Source organism: Typopeltis vanoorti, chromosome 11 (assembly GCF_054136105.1).
Source record: "Typopeltis vanoorti isolate ZY-2024b chromosome 11, IOZ_Tvanoo_1.0, whole genome shotgun sequence".
NCBI classification, from domain to species: Eukaryota; Metazoa; Arthropoda; class Arachnida; order Uropygi; family Thelyphonidae; genus Typopeltis; species Typopeltis vanoorti.
This window is the reverse complement of record NC_143559.1, coordinates 44,532,202-44,540,443: the sequence shown is the minus strand read 5'-3', so window position 1 is coordinate 44,540,443 and position 8,242 is coordinate 44,532,202. Positions and strand designations below refer to the sequence as shown.

The following is an 8,242-nucleotide window of genomic DNA, read 5'->3' as shown; positions in this document are numbered from 1 at the left end:
ATTGCCATCCATTACCCTCCAAGGGTATTGGATTGAATGAATCAGTAATTCATTCATTAATTTTTTGGTGTGTATAACACACTCAATTATAATTAATTTAATTTCATTTTATTTTCAATTTTTTTCATTGTCACAGGGATGTTTCCAATTTCTATTTTTTCTTCCCTCAGTCATCCTTATAACGCTCCAACAGGTCGAAAGTGCAGTCGCATATTAATAGAGCAAATTGAACTCAAATCCAGACCGTTTGGAAGTAATGACGAGCATGTCACCGGATAGCTACGCAGATTCGCATATTTCGTTCTTGACAACATAGCTTACTGTTGTCATGGAAACGTTATGTTATTCCATCGTAAAACAATCAATAAACCAAACATTATTTTATTACTCGCGTTTTGCAAAATGGAAATGCGATTATTATAATATTCGTTTTGGACTTCCATATCTACATGCAAGTTACATCTGCACTCAAGCTGTTTTTTTTTTTTTTTTTTTTTTTTTTTTTTTAATCGTACCATTTTGCAGAAGCGCGAAGGAATAACATAAACGGAAATAGCGAAATGTATGCTGGAATAACTTCGCTTTGACATAAAATTTGGATCTAATGGAAGCAAAGTTTACGTAATTCAATTTTAATTCCGATCGAATTTTGATTTTTACAAAATTATTCTAACGAAGATTAATAATTCACTGAACAGTCAGAATTTAATGAAACACGGTATTTGGGATCTCAGTTAAAATTTATCGAGTGGGATCAATTTTGATTTCGATTGGTTAGATTGAAATCAAATGGCAAAATTAGGCCAAGAAATATAATATGTCAGCGTACAAAGGAACCAACCTGGTCCACTTTCCTAAAATTTATTTTTTTTTTTTTTATGTTTTCTTGTTATACTTTAATTTTTACTGGCACAACGATTAGAAATGACAATAATAATCCCTCTGGTTTGATGGAATTCAGTTTTATCATTATTATTAACGTATGATGATAAAAACAGCTGGATGCCCTTGGCCATATATGAAATCAATATAAAGCTATTAGCTGTTATTTGGCTGTCCAGGTTGCCTGATTGTAGGGCGAAGATCCCGAGTTTCTAGAAGGAAAAAACCCGCTACCTCCATATGAGATTGCCTAACTGACCTTGATTAGAAAAGCTCTTATAAGGGTTCTTGGCGTCCTAGACGGGATTCAAACCCAGGTCGTTCCAATCCAACGGCTTCGTCTATACCGGCCGATCTACAAAAGGCTCTCATGGAATTCGATGACTTTCGTTTTTACTATCTTCGTTGGTCGAGTGGATAACAGTGTCTCTGCTTTCCAACCTGGGGGTTCGAATCCCAACAAGGCATACATGTTTGTGAATTTCCTTAGGTAACAGACGATTTCTGTTGACCAGTGAGACATCACTGGGTATTCCTCCTTCAAGGATGGTACTTATACATTAAAAAAAAAAAAAAAAAAAAAAAGGCGATGGCTATTTAGATGTCATCTAGTTGATCCTTTTCGTGAGAAAACAGGGAACAAAAAGAAAATTATGTTAACAGTATGCTTCTGTAGATTCAGTTGCTGATAATAAATGATATTACTATACAAGACGAGCTTCCATAGCTCACTTGGTTTTGACGATGGCTTTTGGTTGGAAAGATCTGAATTTTAATCCCATCTAGGACACAAAGAGCTTTATCCGGGTTCTTTCATCTGAAGGTGAGTTAACCGGTCTCATACGGAAGCAGTAGTAGGTTTTTCCTCTGGAAAAGTCCGGTTTCGAAAACCTGCATGATACGGTGTAGGCCTACGCTAAATGTAAAACAGAACAGAACAATACAAGAATGCCATTCATACGCCTTTTCTTATGATTGTAACCTTTCCTTACTTGTTAGACGCAGAGAGAGATATCTATATACAACACCACTCTTTATATTTGGAAAACAGGAGTGTACGTATATAAATAACATTAACATCTGATAATTCAGATTAAACTGAATGCATCCCTTAATCATACCACTATCTTCTAATATTTGTCCATCGTTTCTTCATCTAAAATCTGGATCCGTCTTCCTTCATTCCCCAGTATTTTTCGGAGCGTGCTACCTCCTTAATACAGTCGACGAGGCAAAAAATGATCATGCAGTTCACTCACGTTTCTAACACGGTTTGCCAATAGACACAGTTTCACAAATAACAACATCCCACCATAAATACCGACTAGTTTACTATAACGAGTTCCTATCAAGCAATCAACTAATGAATACTAATTCATTACCAAACGTTTCAAATTACGTAATTTTAATTGTTGTCATTATTTGTAATATTATGATAGGAAACATTTAAAGATCTATTCTACAGTATATATTTGAAAAGTTACAAATATAAGTTGTATTAGTATTTCTAAGAGAAATAAATTATGGCGAAAATTAGCAGAACCTCAGTTGACAAGAAATGAGCCTTGGTCAGTGGCGCACTCAGATGGGGGAAAACAAGGGGACCTGTCCCCCCCAAAGAAAAAGGAAAAAAACACTAGAAAAATTTCCAAAAATGTTTTCCTAATTAATAAAATTCACGAGAGCCTGTGTAGCTCAGTGGATGTGGCGTTTGCACACCACCGCGCTAGGCCGCACGAAGGAAGTCTTGGTTTCGAGTCTAGTCGGCGACTAGAGGAAATTTTTCTAAGCCTTTTTTCGACCGGTTCCCGAGTTAGTCGATCTCTGGCACGGGCAAGCAGGTTTTTCCTCCCGGAAACTCGGGTTTTTCGTCCTGTAAATTCAAGAAAATCGACCGTAGAACCCACATTATTTCAGACATTAAATATATTGTGTTAGGGTTAGAGACCACGAGATGGCGGCACATTTGAGCCGTCTCTCTTCACTGCGTACCGCTTAATTAGTGATAGCCTTGGGCCATCTGTCTCTGATTGGGTACCAGTGGAGATTGAACTGCCCACTCAGTCTCCAAAAAGTTAGATAGGGCTAAATGGCCTCGCCTACTCCCGTATATACGGGAATAAAAAGGCGTTAGCTGATTTTTTTTTTTTTTTTTTTTTTTTTTTATAAAATTCACTTTTTTTTTTTTTATTTATGTCTTCTATTTCTATACAATCAGCGATCACTGCAGATGCTCAGTCATAGGTCGTATGAATTTAGTGTGTATTCTCAAATCGTCTATTCAACTCGGCCTCCCCCCCAAGATTCAGCCCTGAGTGCGCTACTAGTCTTGGTTAATAAGATCTGGGTTCGAATCCTGTCTATAGAGTTTATAAAGTTCAGAAAAGCTCTTCGCATCTAAGAGGTGAAAAACTTAGAAAGGCCTTTCAACTATAGATGAGTTAGTCGATGTCATACGGAGATGGCAGAGTTTTTTCCTCCCACAAAACACGGGCATACCGGCCAGACAACACATACTTAACAGACATAGCAGAGTGTAAAGACAGGATTAATCTTCTCGTCATAATATTAATTACGTTTCTATGAAGTCAAGTTATTTAGCTGCGGCAGGCCATTGAGTTAGCTTAACAAGTAGATGGAAGAAGACTAAGAAGACAGATAATAAACAGTGAAAAAAAAAATAGTATTTATGATATGTTTCTTATCTTTCGATTCTCAAGCCATCAAACACAAATAAATAAAACTATTAATTTTATTTGTTACTTTTTTTGGAGATAGATCTTCTTTTTCCTTTTACGTATTAGGCCTAGTGGCCCGTTACGATTCCACGGAATAGGTCGCTCAATCCTTATTCCTGGATGTCTTATTTCTGTAGATGAGTGTGTTCACGATGCCGGTTTGCCTGTTTGAGAGTCGGAAAAACCCGATTTTCCGGGTGAAAAATCCTCTAACTCCGTATGGCTAACTCACCTTTAGTCGAAAGAGACCAGATAACGACCTGGGTTCGATTCCTAACGTCACGGGCTGGAATCGAACCCAGGTCTTTCCGACCAAAGGGCTTCGTCTATACCGACTGAGCTACGGAAGCTCTTGGAGATAGATTATTGAGATATTTCATTACGGTCTTCTTTATAATTTTCATACAGATTTAATTTACATTACAACTTATATTATTTATAAATATTAAAATATTAATAAATGAATTCTTTTATAATAATAATAATAATTCTTTAATTATTGTTATTTTTACTAACGATATTCGAGATTAAATATTCTTGTATACAAATTAAAATCCATATAAAAATGTTACACGAAAAAAAATATGTTTCTTGAAGTTTTTCAAGAAACTTCTTCTTTTTTTTTTTTTTCAACTTTTCGATTTTTTATTTTTTATTTTTACTAACCATTCAGCATTTGAGATTTCGGTGTCTTGAAGAATAAAAACATTACTGAAAGTAACCTGTTTTTAAAACCAGTATTGATTAACTTAATCTAACTCAATTTTTTTTTTTTTCATTTAAAATGAATTTAATTTGACGCCGATCAAAAATTTTAATGTCATGCGGAAGTTCTTGGTTATTCCTTCAGCAAACATGGAACAAAACATCCCTAATACACTTTGTTTCCCCTGCTTTTATACTGCGTTGTTATTTCTAATGATGTCAAATTGCTAAACAGGGAGTAGGTGGTATGCAAATTAGGGATGAATTACAATATCGTTGTTGTGGAAAGTTAAAGCGATGTAACAAGTCTGAAAGCTCAAGTAAGCGAGTTATAAAAAAGAACGCTGTATACAGTCTGATAGCTATTGTTAGTTTCTATAGCAACCAATTTCCCTCGATGGTCATTATGATGGAAATGTTGGTATACAATTATTAACGTGCCAGTAATAGCAATCTCAATGGACCGCATAGTGCGAAGACTTCATCGGGACCTCATTACACAATTTGAATGCACAGGATCAAACTAGGGATAAACCAACTGCACGTTGGTCATTGACCTAAAAGAAAACTTCGTAAGTTTAGGATTTGTAGGAAATAATCGACAACTTAGTTTTGAATAAGCAACGCTACCGTAGCTTATTATTTCTTTTTTAACTCCTTTAATTATACAATAAGATGATTTTAATGTATAAACAGACATAATCAGTTCGTATTAACCAATAATGGCTGTCAATCATCAAGTTTGTGTAGCAGTGCACACAGCGCCCTCTTTCCTCCCAAATTACTGATGCATAAGTAGAGGAAAATCAAAGTACAGCGATTATAGTTCGTTAGGTTCCCTTATAGTCATTATCATCATCCTTTACTCGTGCTGCCTAACGCCACTCATGGCGTCCAGGTACAGATAAGTGCTGCACTGATTAATTACTTTAATGAACGCAGTCAAAACTGTTTAAAACTACCAGGCACGTTCCAAATTACGTCGTGGGTTACAGAAAGCGAAAATGAACTCGATTCGGTTATCAAATACCTACCTTTAATATTGTATTAAGTTTCTTTTAATCGTTTAACTCAGCGAGAGATGATTTCTAACCAAATGTTATAAATATTGTACTTGTTTTCACTAGGCGCGAAATTGCAACATTCTTATTCAGCACGTGTAGTAATATTTCATTGTTATCGTTTCAAAACATCAGAATAATTATACCATATCGCGTGTGAGATGTCACATCATATTATATGTGGGTGTAAAAAAATCCGGATAATAATTATTTGTCACGTTATGGGAACAATGAAGAAGAGTATGTTTGTTCAGTTTAGAAGTTCAACCGATGGACTTTGATAGGTCACTGAAAAATAAACAAGCCATCGATTTGTGAAGTGTTTCTACTGATTACTGCGTTCAAATTTCATTTATAAATATAAATCTCAAAACAATATCAAAGAAACACTCTTAGAGTGCACACAAATGTTTCTTTTTCTTTTCTTTTTTTGTGTGTGTGTCAAAAATCTCATTTTTGAATTCTGGGAGCGCCCGTACGTGCTGTTCATAGCAGTTTAAAATATTTATGAAGGGATGAGAAGTATTAATGTCTTGTGACTAGTGTAGTTGACCTTTTCTTAGTCTGAATAAATAAGTAAAGGTGCAGTTACAGTCGTTTGTAAGACCATTAGCAAAACAAATTATTATAAACATTAAATAATACAAAGAACAAATAGAGTAATCGTTATGAAATTTCATTCGACCTCCCCTCTAATGATGAAAATGTTGGAGCATTAGTGGGTTTGTCTGCTTGGATACTTCGAACTAGCAAGCACAATTCATTATGTACAGGCTTGTGGAAACCAAGTTCTGAATGAGAAGTTGTTAAGGGTTGCAAATGAGTTCGCGGCCTGTTTCGTATGGAAAAGTATTCTGTTCACATTTGCCTCATACCGATATTTCATATGCGGAAACAACTCTAGTCGTGGCTTTTTTTTTTTTTTTTTTTCTTTCAGGGCCCACAAGCAAGCTAGATATTTCAAATTCATATTTGACTAAGACCATTTGAACTGAATAATGTTACAAAAAAAAACAAAAAAAAACTAGTATTTGTTCAATTCAAATGGGAAAAAAAATCTACCATATAACATCCTCTCTCCTATAACAATAACATCCTTGATTTAAAGAAATTTATGCATTTTAAGTTTGTCTATTTCTCAAGATGGAAACCGTTTCCGGAGGGGGGATCATCTCTTCTACCCCATATAAGACCGGCTAACTCACCTTCAGATGAAAAGTCGTAACAATCCATTACAGGAACTATAGAAATTCATTAAATCTATCTATAAGATACTACATGATCATTATGAGAATTCTCCAAAATTTTCCTCATATGTGCTTAAATTCTTCAATCGCGTGATGAGTCCTTGAGCCTTGAATTCTAAGAATGTAAACAATTTGCTCAGTTGTTTGTCAAAAGAAGTCATTTTTTGTGCTAATATCCCCCTTTTCTATTATGTTCTTCCAAGTTAATTTAAATACAAGTGTTCATAAAATTTCTGTGGGTGTGTCCTCCACGTTACTCCATAGAAAAAATATAAACTTAATAGTAGTAAATAACAACTTTGATTTTTTTTTTTTTTTTTTTTTTGACTTAGGGAAGAGGCACCTAAATTTATTACTAAATCTCTAGGCTGTGGTATGATGAAGATTTCTACCACTTACTCTCTGCAAATGGTCATGACGAAAATTAAGCTAATCTAGTTGATATATATCTCCAAATTTGTTTTTCTACTTCTGAAAGCTTATTTTTTTTTTCCTTATAGAAATAGCCTAGAACTAATTTGTTTAAAAGTAGCATACACGTTTTATAAGTGTTCTAGTAAATAAATTCTTGCGCACTTGTAAAATTAGATGAAATAACTAGGTGTCCCTTATTTATATTTATTTTTCACTGAAATACGTTGTACGAGTACGACGCCAAATTTTGCACCAGTATTGCCTACGATCTGTGATAAATTTCATGACTTGTGACAATGAATGTAAACAAATTGCCTTATTTTAAGGTAAAGGCGTCTCAAAAAATTCGGACGATCCCTAGGCCACTCAATCGTGGGCGAAAGACCGTCCATCTCAGCGGTGGCTCCACTCAGTAATGGCCTTCCGCCTACCACCGCCGAGCAAAACCGCTCAAATTCCGAAGAAAAGCATTCACCGACAAAGCCCCTCACCGGCGAACACTTTCCCCGAAGACTCAAATTGCTCCCTTAAGGCAAAAACCTTAAGGGAGCGTACTCACATTAACAATATTAGCAATAGCCGAGCCTCAGTTAAAACTTCATTGGCTACAGCATAAAGGCCGAAATGCATGTAAACAAATTGCCTAAATTGCACAATAGACTAAAACATCATTTAGTACTAAACGTCTTTATTGCCCAAAAGACTAAAGCATCATTTGGTACTAAACGTCTTTAGTATATTTTACTTATAGTTTAGTGATACAAAATAATTAAAGGTTTATTTATTATCTTTAGTATTTATAAAATATTTAAAGTAAATCAAAAAAAAAAGAAATTAAAATATTAATTAAATTTATTATTTTTAGGATAAAATAAATAAAAAAAATTAAATATATTAGTAAACTATGTAGAAATAGAATGGTACCTACTTCTGTCTCAAACAACTAAGTATGTATATAGCAGAGGCGTGATATGAGGACTAATGATTTTACTAAATATTTTTAGATTGGGATAGAGCATTTCTCAAGTGTCACAGATAGTTACAATCCGAAAAAAAATATCTCCACTGCATTTATCTTATACTGGCACTAAAATAAATTTGTTCGTGAATCATCTAATCTTCCCCTTAATGTGTTAGACTTAAATGGCCTTAACAGTCAAATAATTATGACTTCATATAAACTTAATTTATTTCT

General features: G+C 34.5%; 1 pseudogene; it reads right to left on the bottom strand.

The window, feature by feature from the left end:
- Positions 1–7,547: 7,547 nt before the first annotated feature.
- Positions 7,548–7,668, bottom strand: LOC150101483 (U4 spliceosomal RNA; annotated as a pseudogene).
- Positions 7,669–8,242: the final 574 nt, after the last annotated feature.